This window comes from Somniosus microcephalus, chromosome 1, assembly GCF_052327205.1.
Source record: "Somniosus microcephalus isolate GS21.2 chromosome 1, FLI_Smic_1.0, whole genome shotgun sequence".
Taxonomy (NCBI): Eukaryota; Metazoa; Chordata; class Chondrichthyes; order Squaliformes; family Somniosidae; genus Somniosus; species Somniosus microcephalus.
Window position 1 is genome coordinate 269,490,662 of NC_140987.1, and position 23,456 is coordinate 269,514,117.

Here is a 23,456-nt window from a genome sequence, read left to right on the forward strand (position 1 = left end):
TTTAAAATCACAGAGGCCACCGCGTAGTGCACCCCTTGGTACAGCACCTGACCTGTGGGCACTAATACCAATCCGTTCCCGGGTCCCTTGGTAGTGGTGGGGCACCTTTCCTTGCGGGCTTTGGCTACCGGAATCATGGGCAGGAACTTGCGGGGGCGGGTGATGAGCTCAGTGGCATTCACTGGGATCTGAGAGTACGGGACTCCGCACGCCCATGTGCTGACTTCCCACCTCATCCCTTTCCCAGCATCCTGCCACTGTCTTTGGAAAAAGATGAAGACGCCTGTGGGGCAGACGTGTTCTGAACCCAACATACAGATGTAAATTCCCTCATCTGGTTCCCACCATTTGTCCCAACAGACACTCAATCCCCCATGGGTCCCCGTAATAGTCCGATGGGTATTGTTACCCAGTCGCTCCCACGCGACTGTGGAGTTCTTCATGGTCTTGCTCAGCTTCCTGAGCCACCACCATCTGTCCAAAGGAACATGTCCGTTACACACCAAGCAAATCTTTCTTCCGACGGTGACGCTGACCCTGGGCGCGATGATCCTCACCCTGGGACACATTAGAGAAGTCTCTCCGTATGCGAATCTGGACTGGCTGGAGTATTCCGTAGAGTTCGACCCCAGACATCCTGGCCACCTCCCCTCGTGGAAATAGGTAGCTGTTTCTTCAACGTCCCGTTTGCCTGTCCCATCAGTCGCGATGGGGGCTGTGTCCCCGGAACATCCATATGCTATCCTTGGTGTAGCCCCGATAGGCCAAGCTACACCCGATCACCGCGAACGCGATGAGAATCCTTTCCATGGTGCCTTAGATTCCTGCAACAGATTAAGCGATACAGCCAGGCTCCCGAGAGATTCTGGCCTAGGTGAAGGCATGATCGAGTCTTTCGACCTCGATCCAAACAAACACACATGCTGGGCAGATTCTAAAACTACTCCTTATAACACCCATCACCTTAAAATTTACACACCTTAAACTTAACCAAACTTAAACTTAACTAAACTTATGTACAGCATCGCCTGTCCCCGGGCGGCCTACCTAATCCCTGTTCAGGCTGCAGCTCACCGCTCCCTGTGGCAAGGCCGCACTGACCTGTAGCTTGAGTCCCCTGCAGCCTTTTGCTGCTAATTGGGGACTGCGTCTTTCTAGGGATTTCCCAAGTCGGTGTCTGCTGAAGTAGGGGGAATCGGGCCAGGGCTTTACTGGCTGAGGCGTTCGAGATGACCTGCGAGGGGGTGCCTTGGGCAAGGCTCACTTAGCGAGTGGACCTGTGGTTGGGACTTTAGCCCTCACAGCCCGTGGCTCCACCACAACTGCCGGCTTCGGCTCCCTTCCCTCCGGCTCCGCCCCTTTGTGATTTGGGTCTGTGGCGGACGACTCCTCCCTACCTGTCCCTACAGGTGGAGAATCTCTGCCCCCAAGTTCTACCTCCCCTAAGCTTGAGTCGAGGGCGGGACCTCCGTCCTCCGACTCCACCTCCTCCAGAATTGTGTCAAGGGCAGGGTCTAGCTGTTCGGGCTCCCCCCTAACTGTGCTCGGGTGAGATGACCTGTGAGGGGGTACTTCGGGCGAGGCTCCCTTTGCGAGTGGACCTTTGGTCGGGACTGCAGCCCTCACAGCCCGTGGCCTCTCCAGGACTGTCGGCTTTGGCTCCCTTCCCTCAGGCTCCGCCCCTTCGGGATTTGGGTCTGTGGCAGACGACTCCACCCTACCTGTCGGGGCCTAGCTGTTCGGGCTCTTCCCCGTCCGAGTCCCAGGCCAATGGGGAAACCTGCCAGGTGGGCGGGATAGCTCCTCCCCTCAAGCAGGCTGCGGTTCCAGCCTGTATGGTCTGTGACTCTTTGCACACCTCAGGCTGAGGATTTATACCCTCAGACCTGGCTTCGGTTGTTGTTTCTTTTGCACCCGGCTTAAATAGTTTGCACTGATTTATGCGAAACCATTTAGTGCGCTGGGGCACCTCCACTACGCAAGTGGCGGGGACCGGTGAATCTTGTACCGGTTCCCGTCTGGCCTTGTCTATGACCCTCTCTCCAGCGCGGATGGTCAGACCCAGGAATTTTACTTCCTGCTGGCCGATCCGTGCCTTCTTTTGTTTCACCTTGGAACCCCCTTTTCCTTTCTCACCCGTACTCGTTCCCCAGAGACAGTGATTTCTAAGATCCACGAGAATCCCGTGTTCTACTAAGAAATCGGACCCAAGGATCCCTTTTCCCCCCTCCATCTCCCATTTCATCCGTACACACTTCCACGTGGTGCGGAATGGTCCTAAATGAATGGAGAGAGGGATGGAGAATGCGCCAGCCTGTTCTTTGCCTGTGAAGCCCGACAGAACATAAGGAACCCCGGTGGACAGAGGTGAGGTGGTAGGGTTAGCTGCATGGATCACGGTGCACGGTGCCCCCGTATCCACCAGATAGGTCCCTTTTACCTCTTCTACCTCCATCTCCACGAGGGGTCGCCTCCATAAATCATATCGCAACGGACACAGGTAAACGGGCTGCACGGGCTCCAGTCATTTGGGTGAAACGATCAGGCTGCGGGACTAACAGGACCGGTGGTGATTGCTACCCTCCCCTGCGAGATCATAAGAGACCGCATTGCCTCTATAATTGACTCTATTGCAGCGGGATCCATAGCTGTACCAGTTCCCTTTTCTGGGGCAGCGGTCTGGGATTGGGCTTGGGCTGCGGGAGATCTTCCCTTATTATCCTTCCATGGATTTTTGCAGTCCCTGCACCAATGTCCATCCTTCCCACACCTGTAGCAATTGAGCTTGGCCTGGGGAGGGCGATTCCCCTCGTGATGCCACTCCTTTTTACTTGGGGCTGCGGGTTTTGCCTCATGCACTTTTCCCTTAGAGGGAGGTGCCTCCTGACTCCTGCAATTCTTGTATGCAATGGTGAGCTGTTGGAGCACTGTCTCCTCTGTGGTACCAGGACCTTGGGGGTCAAACCAAGATTTTACTTGGGCCTGTATCTGTGGCGAGCTGTTGGCAACCAGGCAGCGGAGCCAATGAACCCGCTGGACGTTGTTCATTGCGGCCCATTCTGGCATGTCCGGACAGCTGCGCCGATACACTGGCCACAGCCTTTCTGCGAAAACCCGTGGTGGTTCTCCAGTTAGCTGCACAGTCCCATTCACATGGAAGAACAGATTGCCGTCGTCAACTCCCATAACCTCCAGGACCTCGTCCCTGAGTTCCACATACCCTTTCCATCCCGGGCGAGCAGCAACATCTTTGCCTGTTCAAGATCATCACAATCATTGACGGCGGCTGTCTCCTCTATCTCCCTGAAATGGACTGAGGGATCTCCCTTCTCGGTGAGTTTTGGGAGGTGGCTCACCATCGCTCTGAGTTGTTGGGCACCGTGGGGCAGCACGATTTGGTTCATGTGGGGTCCGTCCACGCCATTTGCGTCGGTGAGACCGTACCTCTGGTGCCGAGTAGGACATATTGGTGCCGGCTCCGGCTTTACTACCAGGGGTTGTTCCTCCTCCGGTTCTACTTCGGCTTCTCCCCTTCTACCACCCCCCCTTCGGGTGAAGCCTCGTTATAGCTCGGCGGTGCTGAGGGTTCAGTGGCTGGTGCCACAACTACTTCGTGTGGAATCGGTCCTTTGGATTCCTTCAGGAAGTCTACTTGACTCGCTTTTGGGCTTATGAGGCATACCATGCCTTTTGCCTTTGCCAGGGCCGTTCTTAGGTCTTCTAATGCCTTCTGGCAGGGGCCGTGGTCTGCGCTCTCAAACCCGTTCTCAATGGCCAGCTTGTAAGCTGCCTTGACCTCTACTACTCTCTCCTCCTGTGCTCTTAGCTGTTGTGCGAGGCGGGCGCTCTTCTCCCGTACCCTCACTTCATGCAACTTTGCCTCAGTAACCTGACATTCCAGGTACACTATTTTAGCCTGATGTTGGCTGGCTACCACTTGGCGTTCCTGATTCAGCGCGTGAAGCGCTGCGATGAGTTTTCCCCACCCATGGCCTTTTCCTCTATCTCTGAAGCCTGGGTTTTGATCTTGGCTGCCTGCGCTGCAACGACCTTGTCCAAAATATGGACTTGTCTTTTGTAGTACATCAGCCACACTGCCTTCTCGACTGACTTCTTATGTTCTTTGCTCTCTGCCCACCTGATGGCTGCGTCTACCGGACGCCCATCCCGTAAGTGATTGGAAATTCACTGTTTAGTGAGATTTACCTTACCAAAAACATAATCCGCTATCCTCTCACCCATAACATTTCGTCCATTTAAACCTGGGTCTAATACATTGCAATCCTGCTGCCAGTGTCCTGCCGCGGTCGCCATTTTCTGCAAGGGGTTTTTGATCGCAGAGGTTTCTCTCTCCAGAGGCCTCTCTCTCTTGCACAGGAAAAACCTTGAGTGGTTCGACCCACTCACCCCTTAGGTTCTATTTGAGGCAGGAACTACAATGCAGAGAATACTCTATGGATCAGGTTTAATGAAAACGAAATGAAATTTTATTGCATAAAAGAACAATTTGAATGTAAGCCAATAAGGTACATGGGAGGGAAAAACAAATCATAATACAGGGCTAACCAATATATATACAGGCATGTTATACTTTACAAAAGTCATCTCGAAATGGGGAAACACACAGAACATCGAGGGACAACAACTCATAATTAATTATACCCAAAATGCCCACCCCCTAAGCCTAGCTAGATCAGATTATGAGGGGCCAGAAACATGCTCACCAATCTAATTTGAAAGTATAAGATTTTGAAAGGTCTGCGTTTTGATCCTCTCAGGCGTCCTGTCTCCACATGGTCAATGCTGTGGGCTGCGACACTCTCTCTTCTTCCTCGAGGTGAAGGTCACAGACAGGCTGGATGCTGGCAGGCCTGGACGGTGGCATGGACGGAGACCACCTATTTGATCATGGTCAGATAGGTTTCTTTGCAGAGCCCAGCTGGTTTACCATTTTCAGATAGGTTTCTTCTGAAGGGCTGCTGTCCTTTGTCTTGTCAACGGCCCGGGGTTTGTCGATGATCTCCCGATGGTTACCCTGGGGCGGGGCGCAGACTTGTATCACCTTCTTGGCTGGTCCCCGGATCGACGTTCCTCCACGGCTCTCGAAAAAGCAAGCTAGCTCAAAAGCTACTGAAGAAGCTGCAAAAGCTCCAAGCTCCAAAAGGCTACAAGCTACAAGCTACCGATGGCTACCCCTGGACTCCAGTTATACTTTTCCGTGGAGGCCCTTATCTACCGCCAAATCAAGGTTAGTCTTTGTTTAACTTTTGGCGGGCTTGTAGCACAGCGGGGTAGTCTTTGTTTTTAAAGTATCTTCGGATGGCCGGTAACTGCCATCTCTGGTCTGGAACGACCCTGTATTGTCTTTAATGTCCTTCTGATGTCTTAAGTGGTGCTTGATGTTCCCCCTATGAATATGAAACTGTTTCCCTTTGTCTGGTTAAACATTTTGATGGCCTTTATCTCCAGGCCGATCTGATCGGATCTGCATCCAATCTATATGTATGGGGCACTGTCTGGTTTCGTTTTCCCTGAAACTGCCTTCCAGAACCTACTGTGGGCTGAATCCACAAAAGCTGTCTGGGGACTGCAGGAACCATTTTAAAGTGTCCCAAAAGCTGGTCATGGGGTTTGGCGGCCATTTTGTGTGTCCCTTTTTCTGGGCTTCTTTTAAAACAGTCTTTAAAAGTTAAGGCCTTTTCTGCCAATAGACCCTTATAGGACAATGTTCAATTTTGCGAATTCCACACCCGCCTTGGCGGGAGTGGGTTGGGTTGGAGTCGGATGCCCATTTCACATTCAGCCCAATTTTACTCTTCATTGCTTTCAATGGTGGGTAAAATTGGACATGGCATAAGGCAGGCGCCTGGTCTTAACCCGCTTTGTTCCAGCGGGGCAGGTTAGGTTAAAATCGGGACTCCTCCAACAGTTTATTTTTCAGTAAACCACTGAATCCCATCGTGTATCCTTTGTGATGTACCTGGCAAGTAAATTACAACCTGAACATTTCTGTCACGCTAATTGGAGTCTGGCTGTACATGAGCTGTACTGATGGAGAGCAGAGAATTACTTTTGTGTCTATCCATTGCCACTTGGAAATCATGGGACACAGCTTCAAAGCAAGTGTCAATGGCAACTGAAGTGGAATAACTGGTAGGAGCTATCTGCCCATGTTTTTATTTAATTATACTTTTCAAAGATTGGACTTCCCTTAATGGCTGATTAAGACAGTGAGTTACTAGACTAGTAATCCAGAGGCCTGGACTAATGATCCAGAGATGTGAGTTCAAATCTCACCACGGCAGCTGGTGAATTTAAATTCAGTCAATTAAATAAATCTGGAATAAAAAGCTAGTATCAGTAATGGTGACCACGAAACTACTGGATTGTTGTAAAAACCCATCTGGTTCACTAGTGTCCTTTAGGGAAGGAAATCTGCCATCCTTACCTGGTCTGGCCTTTATGTGACTCCAGGCCCACAGCAGTGTGGTTGACTCTTAACTGCCCTCTGAAATGGCTGAGCAAGACACTCAGTTGTATAAGGTGGTTCACATCCCGTGAATGAATTTTTTAAAAAAGTAACTGAGCCAAACAGAGCAGGAAGGCGTCAGAGTTGATCTTTGATGGGCGGGGATAGGAAGAAGTTCTCTGGTATTGTCCAGTAAAAGCGTAAATGTCAAATTCTACTAATGAAATCTATTCAAAACTTTTACCTAAACGAATGCAATCTTCATGGTTCATTGTATTGAACTGAACTGGAGTTGATTGACAGAAATGGGGTAGTTATATGTATTACGCCGTGGCCTCTAAAAAAGCTCCAATTGTTAAATCAGTCTGCAGAAGCTTCAAATGATAGAGTGAGATGATAGGGCATCAAAATTCTAATAAGGTAACTTGATGTTTCAATTTCTAAACTGTTCCTCAGCAGGTAAGGGAACTTTGAGTAGATTTCATTCCTCTGAGCTGCAAAGAAACTCTTGTCTCCGTTAATCGGTGTTGCAAATGGCAATTAGGGAAGTTATGGTTAATGGGGCAATTTCTCAAGCATGGGTTGGTCCCACGTGTTAAAGGAAGTATTATTGAATTTATAATCAGTGGGGATGATCTGATAAATAGGCTGATTTCCCTTTCCCTTGGACATCCCTCCTTCAGCTATACTTGGAACAAAGACAGACAGAAATGGAAGCACATTTATTTTATGACAATGTAAATTTGCATCAGTGACTACAACCTCACTAATACTAACCTGCTAGATATTTTGAGTCATTTGGTGTCTGGAATGAAATCTACGCATGGAGCGAAATATGGGGGGCTATTTTCTCAGCCCCGAGGAGGTGGCTTTGGATGCGGTAAAGGCGGGAAAATCGCAAAAAATGAGTTCAGGTTCGGAACCCACCTCCGCGCAATTTTGCCGGTGCCAGTTTTGCAGGGTGAGAAATGGTCCTGCCTCCAGCAGGCCAGAGAGGTTGTTAAGAGCCTTAAATGGTGGTTAAGAGTCCCTCTAATCCTATTTTGAGAGTCCCTTGCTATTTTTCGACATTTTCAGCTCTTGCCTTGGAATTGGACAGAATGGTTTCTCAAAATATGTTGCAGGTGGTTGTAAGAATTCGCAATAATTTGCAGTTCTGAAGATTCATTTTTTTGATTAAAGAATCCCTGGGCGATGTGCTTCTAAATTTCCAGGGATAAAAATGGCTGTCACCACATGGCCGAAGACAAAGGACAGTGCTTTGTTTACAAAGCAATTGAATGCTATTAGCATTTGTTTGTATATCGAGTGGATACATCTAAACTGCAGAAGAGACTTTTGCACCTTGAATGGGAATCGTTCAAGATTCAAATGGGTTTTAAATCACCTAGCACTGGACAATAGAGCAGTTGTATCTCCCTTTTGTTTCAGCCCAGGAAGCTCCGGAAGACACATTAACCCAGTCTAACCACTTTGAGTTAGCCAATCACAACTTTCTCTTGTGTATTGGACCCTTTTGGGTGGGGAATTTTGCACACAGCCCTTGCAAGGGAGAATGGCAGGACCTCACCAGGTATAAAGACCGCGGCTGAGAAGCTAGCTCTCTCTCTTACTTCGCTGGACCACAGGTGAGCAGGGTGTTCTGACTCCTCAACAAGGCAACCTAGCAGGAGTTTGGGGGATGGTAATTAAGGGGATATTGCTAAGATTGTTTAATCAACATTGTAGTCACTTACCCCTCGTTTTTGCCGTCTGCCTTACCCCATTTTAAGCAATTTCACTGTAATTACTGTGTGCGTGTGGGATAGTTTGATACTTTGATTATAGTTTCTTTTAGTTAATAAAACTTGATTTTTTTCTCTCATCCAAACTACGTGTCTGTTTTAATATCAATAATTATAAGCCCTGCAGTCAGAACTGGAAGGTGGGGTAGCGATTCGAAACCGCTGTTTTAAAATTGGTTTTATTTGTAAATTGGTCTGAGTGCAGGCAAAGGCTGCAAGACCAGGAAAATTACTTTAAACCAGTTTAAAGAAGCCCCCAACCCTTACAATGGCGACCACGGGCAGGACTGCAGGCCGTTTTTGATATGATAAGTGGTCTGGATCTAGAGAAAGCATCAGTTATTGTCTTTCTTGCTTTCAGTCTGTGGGCAGCCCTGTGGCAGTGTGTAAGCTGACCTATCGGGGTATAGGTGGCTGGGCTAGGAAGGGTGAGATGGGAGAGCAGGAGGAGTTTAAAGAGGCCAAGAATCGGGAGTCCTAGCTTGAAAAATGCCAGGCGGAGGTAGAACGCCTCAGAGAGGTGCTTGAGGTCAGAGCTAGTGGTATGAGGGTGCGGGAAGAGAATGCACGCCTCACACTAGAGGTCACGAAATGCCAGGCATTTGTAGAGCGCCTTGTGCAGGAAGTCGCAGAGGTGAGGGACAGAGAGATGAGGCTACAAGAGGAGAATGCACACCTCACCCAAGAAGCTAGCGAGGGAGAGAGCCATGCGAGAAACGAGATAGAATTCCTAAAGTACCAAATCACTGAGGCCAGGGAAAATGAGATGAGACTGCGGGAAGAGAATGCCAGGTTTGGTGAAGCAGATTATGGCCCCTGTAGGGCAGAGATAGAAAGCCTAAACATGGCTTTAAAGATAGCAAGGGGAATGATTTGTGTGATCAGCCCGAAGGCAGGTCAGCTGGACTTTACTGGCAGCCCAAGTAGAACCATCCCACAGGCAGCACCCAGAATGGTGCTGGATTGGGAATTAGAGACCCCAAAACCGCAGCCCACAGCTCCGAGTCTTGAGGAGCTCTGGCAGCGAGGAGGGGTGGACAATGGGGTGGTAGAAGAACACCAGCAGGTCCCGCTAGGCAGGCGGGGACCAGGACCAGTGTACCCCCTCCAACAATGGAGGTACGGTCCGCCCGTGAGGAGTGAGTCTGAGAATAGGAATTCTCAGCCCACAGCAAGTTCGACTTCACAGGCAAGCACGGTAGCTTGTGTGGGGGGAGGAGCCATTCATGTTCAGAGTAAGCTGTCTAAGCCAGGGAACAGGGAAGGAGAGTTCTGGGACCCCTGTAGAGCAGGTCCAGTAGCAGAAATCCAGGACAAGGGAGGCACACAGGGGATAGTTTTGGCCCCAGGAAAAAGGCAGGTCCAAAATTCCCCAGTTAAAGCCACCTGGGTGAGGGAACATGAGTTTGTTGCCCATGCAAGTTCAAGTTCACAGCCTATAAAAACAGGAACTGTGACTTGTTTCCAGGGAAAAGCAGACAAACCCAGAGACAGATTTGCACTGGCAGGCTGCCAGGTACATTATACAGTGCGGGCTATTTGGACATGGGGGAGAAGGTTCCCAGCCAGCTGGGGCTGTGACCCAAGCTCAGGGTCCGCCAGCCAAAGTTTTCCCCATAGAGACACCCCTCAGGAGGTCCCAGCGGGTGCCCCAGCCTAAGAAAGCATGGTCACCCACTTTACAGTGGAGTAAGGCGGGCTCCCGAGCCGGGGAGAAGCCAGAGAAGAGAGGCCCCCACTCAACAGCCATAAGCTGCGGGGGACCAGAGACAGGAAACAGTCCAGCTTCGCTGCAGCCAGCAGCAATCTGTGACAGTGCCAGAGATTAGCCTGGCCGTCCAGAGACGGGCGGCATTTGTATTATAGCTATGTGTGTGTATACAGCTTGCTTTAAGGTGTATTTTAAGTTTTGTTGATTTAACTAGTTTCAAGTTAAAGTGCAAAGAGTTTAAGTTTACATGTGTGCCAAATGTTTGTATTTTGGTCTGAGGTCAAGGGACCCGACCATGTCTCCACCTAAGGCAGCAGGTCAGTGAGACCTGGCTGCATGTCCTTTTAAGTTTTTGCAGGAGATTGGAAAATGAAGCAGCCATGTTCGCCCAGCCCGAGCTGGACATCGAATGAAGATACGGAATGTTAGGGATCACCTCGCCACTGGGCGAATCCAGGAGACCCCGCAGCGATCTTCGGGAAAAACCGGACAGAGTCCGGAGGAACTTGTCTACTTCTCCTACGGGGGGGAGATGGCCCCAGCTGGGTGGGGCACGGCCCCCAACCCAGCACTATCCTGACCGAAGTTCACTTGTGGGAGACCTCGCTGTTGAGGAGTCACGATGGGGAAGCGCGGGCACCTTGTGATAGGGACGCGTTCCCTGGGGGTGGGTGGTGATGGCCCGGCAAGATTGTATAGAGGAGGGGGGAGACCCAAGAGTCACGTGGGTGCGGTCGGGGGAGGGAGGAACTCACCCGGGGGCCCACGGGCAAAGAGGATAAGTGTGGCTGCGAAGGATGAGTGGGTGGCCGGATCAGTGTGGGGCCAGGGAGAGCCGCCATGCAGGCACCCATCATTTTCTGCAGCCAGTCGAGGGAAGACGGGAGGGGGAGGGACTGGGAGTCATGAGATACCATACTCCCTGGTCTCGGTCTGTGCCAAGGTAATTTAAACATGAGGGGTACCCCGCCTCCACAAAGGGACAAGGGAACGGTTCGGGGCTGGCGGAGCAGGCTGGTCGGCAAATCCATTCTGCCTGTTTTAAAGTTTAAGACGATCAAAGGGGGGTGGAAGGTACTTTCACTGCCCGAGTGGGAGCAGCAATACCCACTCGAATTTCGTGACCCATCATCGGCACGTGATCGGGGTTCATTTAAGCATGTTGTTTAATGATTTTTTTTTTGTATTTTGTGTTGCAGCCCCAAGTTGAGCAGAGGCGTAGGACCCTCTCCGTGCTTGCGATAATTTTTGAGTACATTGTGTAACTAAGATTGCAACATTTTGTAATAACTTATGATGTAAAAGAAAGGTGATTGTAAATTTGGTTTACACTGTATAATTTTACAAGCGTGCAGGGGTATGAGACCCCTTATTGAAAACTGAAGTATCTGTAAGATGCCTACCGTACCATGGTTTTTTTCTTGAATAAAAGGGGAATAGACGGGACGGGGATCAGTGGCAGATAGCTATTAGGTAAATACAGGGGATGGTTGTTTGTGGGGGGTCAGAAATTATTGCTCATTTCTTCAAGAGGATACTACAAGCAAGCTGGAAGTATCCAAGGGCGGACTGTAAGAATTCGCAATAATTTACAGTTCTGAAGATTCATTTTTTTGATTAAAGAATCCCTGGGAGATGTGCTTTTAAATTTCCAGGGATAAAAATGGCTGTCACCACATGGCCGAAGACAAAGGACAATGCTTTGTTTACAAAGCAATTGAATGCTATTAGCATTTGTTTGTATATCGAGTGGATACATCTAAACTGCAGAAGAGACTTTTGCACCTTGAATGGGAAACGTTTAAGATTTGAATGGGTTTTAAATCACCCAGTACTGGACAATAGAGCAGTTGTATCTCCCTTTTGTTTCAGCCCAGGAAGCTCCGGAAGACACATTAACCCAGTCTAACCACTCTGAGTTAGCTAATCACAGCTTTCTCTTGTGTATTGGACCCTTTTGGGTGGGGAATTTTGCACACAGCCCTTGCAAGGCAGAACGGCAGGGGCTCACCAGGTATAAAGACCGCGGCTGAGAAGCCAGCTCTCTCTCTTACTTTGCTAGACCAAAGGTGAGCAGGGTGTTCTGACCCCTCAACAAGGCAACCTAGCAGGAGTTTGGGGGATGGTAATTAAGGGGATATTGCTAAGATTGTTTAACCAACATTGTAGTCACTTACCCCTCATTTTTGCAGTCTGCCTTGCCCCATTTTAAGCAATTTTACTGTAATTACTGTGCGTGTGGGATAGTTTGATATTTTGATTATAGTTTCTTTTAGTTAATAAAACTTGATTTTTTTCTCTCATCCAAACTACGTGTCTGTTTTAATATCAATAATTATAAGCCCTGAAGTCAGAACTGGAAGGTGGGGTAGCGATTCGAAACCACTGTTTCAAAATTGGTTTTATTTGTAAATTGGTCTGGTGCAGGCAAAGGCTGCAAGACCAGGAAAATTACTTTAAACCAGTTTAAAGAAGCCCCAAACCCTTACAGGGTGCAGCATCAACAGAAATCTAGTGGCATGATCCAAGGCAGCAAGCAGCCCTTAAAAGAGGCTGGAAATGTGACATCAGCAGAGTCGAGTTTCAGTCCCAAAACACTAATTGACCCAGGGGGACCAACACTGTAGGGTTCTTAAAATTCCCACATTCCCCGAAATTATGGATCAAGGGACCCTGTTTGGACAAGTTATTAAAAACAGGGTACCCAAAATGGCTTCTGTAACTTCGTGACCAAACCGACAGGATTTTTAAAGCAGGGCTCTGGAGACAGGCAGGCCCGGAGACAAAACTTAAAATGCAGGAATCTGTGAAAAGGACTCTGTGGCGACAGACAGCCAAAGTAAACACAGAATATGCATTCATTCGACGTGAAACAGATCAAGCCAGAATGGGCCTAAAATCAAGGTCATTAGGTTTCTGCATATTTAATCTGTAACAGCTCACAGTAGCCATCAAGTCAGGATGGGGACAATTAAGCTTCATCCATGACAAACAACCAGGACATCGGGGCCTTCAGACCCGGAGACAACCACTCCACAAGTCGTTAAAATAAATGGCTGTAATCAGTTTAAACGAGCCCACCAAAAGTTAGACAAAGGACTGACCTGATTTAGCGCGCAGATAAGGAATGGAGAATCGGGTATAATTGTAGGCCCATCAATGGCAATCGCAGCTTGGCTCTTAGCTCTTGCTTGTGGCCTTGGCCTGCTGCCTCTCGTTCTCATGCCCTGGCCTCGTGGTGGGCTCTCTTCTCGCTCCCCGCGCCGCTCAACAACCAAGGATGCCCATTACACCGGGGCCAAATGCGGGAGGAGAACGAGACCCGAGTTCAAAACCACACAGGACACACAGGCCACAAATGGGCAGACGAGAGGAGGTGAGATGAAGAATTACGGTAAACCGATAAGAGCAGAGAAGGGCAACGAAAGACGCATTGGGGAAAACCAAACATCTAGTTATAAGCTGGCTTTTGGTGAATAAGTTGGCGTTGCATGCATGGACAGTAAAACCCTGTTGTGACGAATAAGCTGGCATTCAAAGAATGGGTAGCAGCGCCCGTGATGAATAAACTGGCGTTCGAAGCATGGGTAGTAAAATCATTTAGACGGTAAATACCGCCAACCGACCCCCAACCGCAACATTAGCACCGACGGCCACCCGAGGGAAAAGAAGAAGAAAACCCATCGCGACTCGACGACGACGACGGTAGCATCAACAACTCCAGCGCCGCGCCCTGAGACCACATAGCGACGAGATAACTCAAAGGATAGCAAGAGCGGACCTCAAAACCAACCCAATTAAAGCAACAGGTTTTGGATTGGTGAGCATGCATTCCTGGCCCCTCATAGCTTAATCTAGTTAGGTATAGGGGGTGGGATTAAGGATAAGGGGATTTTTAATATAGTTGTTTTCCCGCGATGTGCCATGTGTTCCCCATTCCCATATAAGTGTATTAACTGTTTTATGCCTGTAACTATACCAGTAATTCTCAGTAGTATTGTGTTTTATTCAGCTTTTTAATAAAATTCTGGTTTTCTTACACCAAACCACTTGTCTACTCGATTTTCTGTATCGCCGCCTGTATCTAAGTCCGGTGTCTAGAACCCAGGGGGTGTGGAGCGATTTGAACCGCTCAGAGACAGTCAGGGGCAGAGCTGACTGGGCACACATGCCAGAAACCCCCTACAACACCTCTGAAATCAACTGGGCAATTAGGGGGAAATCGCAATTTTTTCAAACCTATCAGTGGAGGCGGGTTTGGAACCCATCCAAACCGAAACCTGCCTCCAACATGCTTCCAGTGGGAAAATCACCCCCATGTTTACAGAAAAGCAGGAAAGGCTTAGCTAAAACTCCAGAAAGAGAATTGTGCTGTCAGTGAGCTAGCAGAAGAGAAATGTGTGTCAGTTAGTGAGCCTACCGGGATCACGTGTGGGCTGGTATGCCGCTGATTATGGAGAAATAATCATGAAAGCTAAAAGTTGAAAATCATTAGCTCACAGACTTCAAAGTGACTTATCACAGTCACTTATCATCAAAGTGCGCATGGAATGGAAGTGCGCAATGTGAAGAGACTGCCTGAAATGGGGAAGTTGGCCGGCTTCAATAGAAAGCTGAAGGGTGCCATCTGCATATATTTGTAATTAGTGAGAGTCGTTTAGCAGGCCTGGATGAGATTTGTGTAAGCAGATGGATATCCATATATTCAAGGGGGCTAAGATAATTAATATGGGTCTGGTTCCTCCTTTCAGAGGAAGCAGGTTATAGTTTATTTTGCACCAGTGAGAGCCTGATTTGCCTCGAGATATTGAAGGTTGCTGCTGGCATATATACTACAGATAAATGGAGACAAAGAAGCTAAGAATATATTTTGCAATCAGTTGCATGCATGCAGCACGTAACAAATTACCTGGTCGTGATGTGAAATTTATAATCCGTGTCTTAAATTCCAAAGCAGGAAAAAAAATCCCAACTCAGTGATGAGCTGTCAGGGTGATCATGCTGGAAAATTTTCTATTGCCTGCATTTTAGACGTCAGAAATTTGGGATCTTGCTTGCATTGTTAGAACATAAAAATGCTTGAGCCTTTTTTACTGGCTCTTATCAATGCACCAGGATTTTTTTTAAAACTATAAATTCACAAGTGTGCAGATATTACTGGTGATATATCACCAACATAGAACTCCCACATAACTGGCTAACCATTATTACTGGGGGTGGCTATCAGTGGAAAATGGGATTGGATTGAAACCAAGTAAAGTCCAAAACCAGGGGCCATAAATATAAGATAGTCACTAATAAATCCAATAAGGAATTCAGGAGAAACTTCTTTACCCAAAGAGTGGTTAGAATGTGGAAATTGCTAGCACAAGGAGAAGCAGAAGTGAATAGCATAGATACAGTTAACAGGAAGCTAGGTGAGTACATGAGAGAGAAAAGGATAGAAGGTTATGCAGAGGAGGAGGATAGGCTGTGGAGCATATACACCACTTGGGCCGAATGGCCTGTTTCTGTGCTGTAAATTCTATGTAAATAAATATGTAATACTAAAATAAAACCTTCAAAATTGTTTCTTCTCCTTTTCTTGCTACTTGCCTCCTCCACCCCCACGTCCTCTTCTGAAAGGGCTGATGCTTTGTTTCAGTATAGTTCCCATGGATGTCTGGCAATGTTCTCTCTAAGCTGCACATGTACGTGGCCGCGCAGTAGAATCATAGAATCATAGAATCATAGAATGGTTACAGCACAGATGGAGGCCATTCAGCTCATCAAGCCCGTGTCGGCTCTCTGCAGGAGCACTTCAGCTAGTCCCACTCCCCCGCACTTTCCCCATAGCCATACAATTTTTTTTACTTCAGGTACTTATCCAATACGCTTTTGAAAGCCATGATTGAATCTGCCTCCACCACCCTTTCAGGCAGTGCATTCCAGATCATAACCATCGCTGCGTAAAAAAGTTTTTTCTCATGTCGCCTTTGGTTCCTCTGTCAATCACCTTAAATCTGTGTCCTCTGGTTCTCGACCCTTCCGCCAATAGGAACAGTTTCTCTCTATCTACTCTGTCCAGACCCCTCATGATTTTGAACACCTCCATCAAATCTCCTCTCAACCTTCTCTGCTATAAGGAGAACAACCCCAGCTTCTCCAGCCTAACCACATAACTGAAGCCCCACATCCCTGGAACCATTCTTGTAAATCTTTTCTGCACCCTCTCTAAGGCCTTCACATCCTTCCTAAAGTGCAGTGCCCAGAATTGGACACAATACTCCAGTTGAGGCTGAACCAATGTTTTATAAAGGTTCATCATGACTTCCTTGCTTTTGTACTCTATGCCTCTATTTTGTACTCTATGCCTCTATACCATAGAGAACATCTACCAGAAACGCTGTTTACGGAGGTCACTGACCACCATCAAAGACCCTACCCACCCAAGCCACAGTCTGTTCGCCCCCCTGCCATCTGGGAGACGCTACAGATGCATTCGCACCCGAACGACCAGATTTAGGAACAGCTTCTTTCCCAGGGCTGTCATCCTACTGAACTCCACAAATAAACTCTAAAGCCTGCACATCTGCCAATGCACTTTATTATGTTTATGTTAATGTATTACAAGCCAAATGAATGTTGAATGTTTAAATGTCTTAATCTAAATGTACACTCTCGGGAGCCGCAAGCCTACATTTCGTTGTACTGCACTTGTGCACTAACAATGACAATAAAGTTGATTATTATTATTATTATTATTATTATTATTACGAAGCCCAGGATCCTGTATGCTTTTTTAACTGCTTTAACTTCGCACTTTTCAGCGTTAAATTTCATCTGCCACATGTGCGCCCATTCCGCCAGCCTCTCTATGTCCCATTGAAGTTTATCAGTATCCTTCTCACTGTTCACTATGCTTCCAAGTTTTGTGCCATTAGCAAATTTTGAAATTGTGGCCTGTACACCCAAGTCCAAATCATTAATGGCCCAGAAATTCGGGTCGGGGGCTTCCCAGGGGCGCAGTGCTTGCGTATCCCAGGGGCGCAGTTAGTTTGATGCATCCCCTGGGATCACGTGGGCCATGGGGAGCCAATCAGAGCAGGGAATGCCCATTCATAAGTTTGACAGGAAGAGCTGTCAAAACTTATATATACTACGGGCCTCAAAACATCACTAAATCTTCAAATAATTTTTTTTAAATCACATTTTTTAAATAAACTATAAATTACATGAAATAACTATTTTAAACAATAATTTAAATTTTGGGAAAAAAAATTATTTTCTAATGGAGCTAAAAATAAACTTACCTTGCTTTAAAGTATTTAAAAGTAATAAACCTGTGGAAAAAATGTTTTAATTTTAATTAATTCATCACTTACCTTGTGAAAAGCAGGCCTTTCACCTGCTTTTTAAATGTGTGACTTCTGGACACTTACCCTCCCGGGAAAACCTGCAAAAAACAGGTAAGTTCGATGCGCACGCGCTGCCTCTCCTGCTCACGGGTTCGAACTCTTAACCCCTTCTTTCAGGGGAACGGAAGTGCCGGTTTCCCACGCATGCGCAGTGCAAGCAGGAAACTGGCACTTCCATTGGGCCTACGGGTGAGTATTCCGTGCGTACTCACCCGTGGAGACCCGAAGTTCTGGGCCTATATGATATTATATTTCAGGAAAAACAGTTGCCCTAGTACTGACCCCTGGGGAATGCAACTGTACCCCTACCACCAGTTTGAAAAACAACCATTCGTCAATACTCTGTTTCCTGTCACTTAACCAATTTCATGTCCACGCTGCCACTGCTGCTTTTATTCCATGAGTTTCAATTTTGCTGCAAGCCTATTATGTGGCACTTTATCAAATGTCTTTTGGAAGTCCATGTACACCACATCAACCGCATTGCCCTCACCAATCCTCTCAGTCACCTCATCATAAAACTCAATCAAGTTAGTTAAGCACGATTTGCCTTTAATGAATCCGTGCTGGCTTTCTTTAATTAATCCACACTTGTCCAAGTGACTGTTAATTTTGTCCCTGGTTATTGTTTCTAAAATCTTCCCCACTACCGAGGTTAAAATGACTGGCCTGTAGTTGCTGGGTTTATCCTTACACCCTTATTTGAACAAGGGTGTAACTTTTGCAGTTCTCCAGTCCTCTGGCACCACCCCCGTATCTAAGGAGGATTGGAAGATTATGGCCAGTACCTCTGCAATTTCTACCCTTACCTCACTCAGCATCCTAGGATGCATCCCATCCATTCCTGGTGACTTTTCTACTTGAGGGGTAGCCAGAACTTTGTAGTACCTTCTCTTAATCATTTTTTTTATCCCATCTGTTACGTCCATCTATCTACATATATAAATCGGTCGATCTGTCTGTCCTTCTGTCTGTCTGTCTGTCCTTCCGTCTGTCTGTCCTTCTGTCTGTCTGTCATCACGTGTGCGTCTGTCTGGTATGCGCTCGAAAGTTATAGAGCGTACCTACGCGTGCGTTACGTCGAAAGAAAGCTTACCTTTCCAAAACGGTCTTAAGCGTATTTACGTTTCGGCCGGGCAAACATCGCGCCCGCGGTATCCGAAAAACCTTCAACGTTCCGCTCATTAGTAGCTCATTATCTGCTCATTAGCGACAGAGTGACCTCGAGGTCTTATCGTTCTGAACCGAGGTGAGTAGCCGCCATCTTGCTTTCATTCTTTTTCCTGCTTTCTGTGTCTTTCTTTTCAAATATACATTTCCAGCAAAATAAAATTGAATTTATTAAATTGTTTTAAAAAAAACTTCATTCATTTGTAAATATTTTCTCTAACCTGAAGATTCTTTTTCCTACCTTTCCCTGTTTTTGTTAGGCCTGAAAGCCTGGGTGTTTCTTGCCCAGCCAGGCCCGACCTAGGTAATTCTCCCACGGCTTCTGCTAAGCTCCTCACCCACCCACCACCCCCCCATGTCACGTTACCTGGGGCAACGGCGTCAGCCACGAGGGTCAGGGTGCGCGCGCAGCAGGAGCAGCTGAGACGCGGCGTCTCTCTCTGTTCCACGCTCGGCTCGGGCGGGGGGGGGCGGGGCTCTCGGGAGTGCGGATCTCGGCCGGGGCTTGGTGAGCGGGAAGGGTTACCCCGGCAACCGGGCCCGCCGGCCGTCTCGCACAGCCGCAATCGGCGGACTTCAAGCCGGCTCGGCCGGGGGGGCGGGGCTCGGAGAGCGGAGCTCTCGGGAGTGCGGGGCGGGGCGGGCGGGGCTCTCGGGAGTGCGGGGCGGGGCGGGCGGGGCTCTCGGGAGTGCGGGGCGGGGCGGGGTGGGGCTCGGCGAGCGGGGCTCTCGGGAGTGGAGTGCGGGGCGGGGCGACGCGGCCGGTTCTCGGGAGCTCGGAAGGGGGGGAAGGGTTACCCCGGCAACCGGGCGTGGCCGTCTCTCAACCTCAAGCCGGCTCACGCCTGTTCTCGGGGCTTGGCTCCATTTGCGGCCGCGGGCCACTCGCCCTCTCTCTCTCCTTCCCTCTGTCTCTCTCCCCCCCTCCTCACCCCCCTCCTCTCCCCCCCCTCCTCCCCTCCCCCCTCCCCGCCCTCCGCTCCCCCCTCCCTGCCCTACCCCCTTCTCCCCACCCTCCTCCCCCCTCCCCGCCCTCCCCCCTCCCCGCCCCCCATCCGCTCCCCTCCCCTCCCCCCCTCCCCGCCCCGCCCTCCCCGCCCTCCCCCCTCCCCGCCCTCCCCCCTCCCCGTCCTCCCCGCACTCCCCCCTCCCCGCCCTCCCCCCCTCCCCGCCCTCTCCCTCCCCGCCCTCACCCTCCCTGCCCTCTCTTCCCCCCAGTCGCTCTCTCTCTTCCCCCCAGTCGCTCTCTCTCTCTCTTCCAACAACAACATGCCCTCGAAAAAGCCTCGGCACCGCCGGGCACTCCAGCTAGTGTATAATAAGACAGAGACTGCGGAGAACGGTACAACAGGTGTTTACTCAACGTGGCTCACGCTGCAACTGAACTGTACAGATTACTACTCAGTGTTATATACAGGTGTGGTCACTGCCGGTACTGCAGTATACATGAGCTGTAAAAAATAGTTCCCTCCTTAAAGGTATATACATTACAATTCCTCCCCTTTTAGATTAACAGTACCATAACACTCATTTAACAATTAAATATCAAACTAATTACAATTAACACTTTTAACATGCAACATTAGCTGAAAATAGTCTATTTATATATTCAGTCTTTGGGGAGGCTTCCTGATCCTTTCTGGAGAGTGCTTTCCCAAGTGCCTTGCTCTTGGTGTGGAGGCGATTCTGGCCCCCTGTCGTCGGTTGGTTCATCAGCTTCCGATGCTTCTGTTTCTGGGGTAGATGCGACCTGTACATCAGGTTCATCACCACGTATGTATGGGCAAGGCATGGGGTAACTTGTTCCTGTTACTCTAGGACCTGTTCAGCATGGCGTTTCACGATGCTCTCCCCAACGTCCACTGTGTACATTAGTGGGCCCTGCCGTGTGCATATCGTTCCTGGCTGCCATTTTTCTGTTCGGTAGCCGCGGGCCAAGACTGGTTACCCTACATTGAAGCTCCTTGTTGGCTTCTCATGGATGTGCTGGAATTGCTTACTCTCAACATCTCTTCACACGTTTGGTCTGAGCAAATCCAGGCGAGATCTTAACCTTCGGTTAAAGAACATCATGGCTGGGGCCTGGTTGGTGACTGCCTGTGTCACATTCCGGTAGGCAAACAGGAAATTGTCCACCTTGTGCTGCAGCGGAATGTTGTCATTGTACATAGCCTTTATTGCCTTCTTAAAGGTTTGTATGAGCCACTCAGCCAATCCATTTGTGGCTGGATGATATGGGGCAGATGTGTAATGCCTTACCCCATTCTTTTTCAATAACCTCCGGAACTCTTCGGACACAAACTGTGGTCCGTTGTCGGAGCAAATCTGTTCTGGCAAGCCATTCCTGGCAAAAATGGTCCGTAGGACTGCAATAGTTTTCTCCGTGGTGGTAGAGGACATTTTGATCACCTCAGGCCATTTCGAGTGCGCATCCTCGACTATTAAAAACATTGAATCCATGAATGGACCAGCAAAACCAATATGCACCCGTTGCCATGGAGATGAGGGCCACTCCCATGGGTGTAGAGGGGCCTGTGGTGGTGCATTTTGGAGTTTCTGGCATCCTGAGCAGTTCTTGGTCAGGTCCTCGATTTGTTTATCGATTCCCGGCCACCACACATAAGCCCTGGCTAGGCTTTTCATTTTTACCCCTCCCAGGTAACCCTCATGAAGCTCATTGAGCACTCTATCCTTTAACTTGGGTGGAATTACCACACGGGATCCACACATCAAGGTCCCCCGGCACACTGACAGCTGTTCTCTCCTTGTCGAGAATGCTGGCAACAGTGAGTCGCCATGTGCTGGCCATCCCTTCACCATCAAATCATATACCCGAGACAGTGTCGGGTCATTTCGGGTTTCCTTTTCGATACAAGCGTTTGTTACCGGTAGGTATTCAACTATAGTCGAATGGAATATTTCGACAGGATCCACTGCTGGTGCTTCCTCCGCAGTAGGCAGTGGCAGGCGTGATAGCCCATCAGCATTTCCATGCTGTTTCATGCCCTTATATTCAATCTCATAGTGGTGCGCCCCTAGAAAAAGTGACCATCTTTGTAGTCGTTGCGCAGTCATCACCGGAACGCACTTCTTCGGATTAAAAATGGAGAAAAGAGGCTGGTGATCAGTCAGCAAGGTGAATTTCTGCCCGTGCAGATAGTGATTGAACTTTTTCACTCCCCACACTAGGCTGAGGGCCTCCCTGGCAATCTGGGCGTAGTTACGCTCGGCTGAGGTTAGTGATCGTGACGCAAAGGCTATTGGCCTCTCTGAGCCGTCCGAGAATTTGAGCAACAGCACCGCTCCAATGCCGTAGGGTGACGCATCACATGCCAACCGAATTGGTAATGCCTGGTTGTAATGGGCCAATACGTGGGTTTTCTCCGGGTGCTCCGGTTTCCTCCCACAGTCCAAAGATGTGCAGGTTAGGTTGATTGGCTATGATAAATTGACCCTTAGTGTTAGGGGGATTAAATACGTGTGGTTACAGGGATAGGGTGGGATATGTGTTGGTGTAGGGGTTACGGGGATCGGGTGGGATATGTGTCGGTGCAGGCTCGATGGGCCGAAATGGCCTCTATCTGCACTGTGGGGTTTCTGTGATTTCTGTGATTCTGTGAATACCTCTTTCGATTTGATTAGTGTTTTGCTCTTCTGGAATGCTCGTCTACATTCGTCACTCCACTTCCATGGCACCCCAGTTTGCAGTCGGGTGTTCAGTGGGTGTAATATTGTTGACAAATTTGGCAAGAACTTATGGTAGTAGTTTACCAGCCCGAGGATCGACCTCAGTTTTGATACATTTTCCGGTGCTGGAGCCTTGACTACTGCCTCAATCTTCTCTGGGGACTTATGTAACCCCTCTTTATCGATAACGTGGCCACAATACGAGATCTGTTTTCTAAAAAACTCGCATTTGGGGCGGTTAGCTCGGAGCCCATATTCCTGCAATCTAGTGAGCACCTGCTCCAGGTTGGCAAGTTGATCACTGTCATTTTCGCTCGTGACCAGGATGCCGTCCAAATAACACTGGGTCCCTGGGATCCCTTGCAGGACTTGTTCCATTGCCCTCTGCCAAATAGCCGGAGCTGATGCTACCCCGAATACCAGCCGGTTGTATTGGTAGAGACCTTTATGGGTGTTGATTGTGAGGTATTTTTTTGATGCTTCTTCTACCTCCATTTGCAGATACACCTGGGCCAGATCAATCTTAGTGAAGCATTTCCCTCCAGATAGCGAGGCGAAAATATCTTCAATCTGCGGAAGTGGATATTGTACGGTGTGAAGGACTGGGTTCACTGTTACCATAAAGCCCCCACAGATGCGAACCTTCCTTGGTTCCCCAGGCGTGCTACTCAATGACTTTTTCATCACAGGGACGATGGGTGTAGCCCACTCGCTCCAGTCTACCTTGGACAGTATACCTGAACGTTCCAGACCCTCCAGCTCTGCTTCGACGGCTGGGCGGATCGCATAAGGCACTGGTCTGGCCTTAAAAAATTTTGGGCTTGCGTTTTCTTCAATTTTAATCGTCGCTGTCATGCCTCTTAGTGTTCCGAGTCCTTGCTGGAACACTTCTTTCGCGTCAGTTAGGACCTTTGACAGTCGCCCAGGTGTGACGTTGTCATCCTTTTTTCAGCCACAGTCAGTGCCTGTATGGAATGCCAATCCAATTGTATTTTCCGGATCCATTCAGGTCCCAGTAATGGTGGTCCTCCATCTTGCAATACATACAGGTCTAGTTTTGGTGTTTCCTTACCGTTATATATAACGGTCACCCTTATTTTTCCTTTGGGGTAGACTTTTTGCCCCGTGTACGTCTTCAAAATAATTTTTTGTCTCTCAAGGGTATGTGTGAGAATAGCCGCTCGTAGTCCCGTCGGTTTATGACTGTTAAGGCTGATCCTGTGTCCAATTCCATCTTT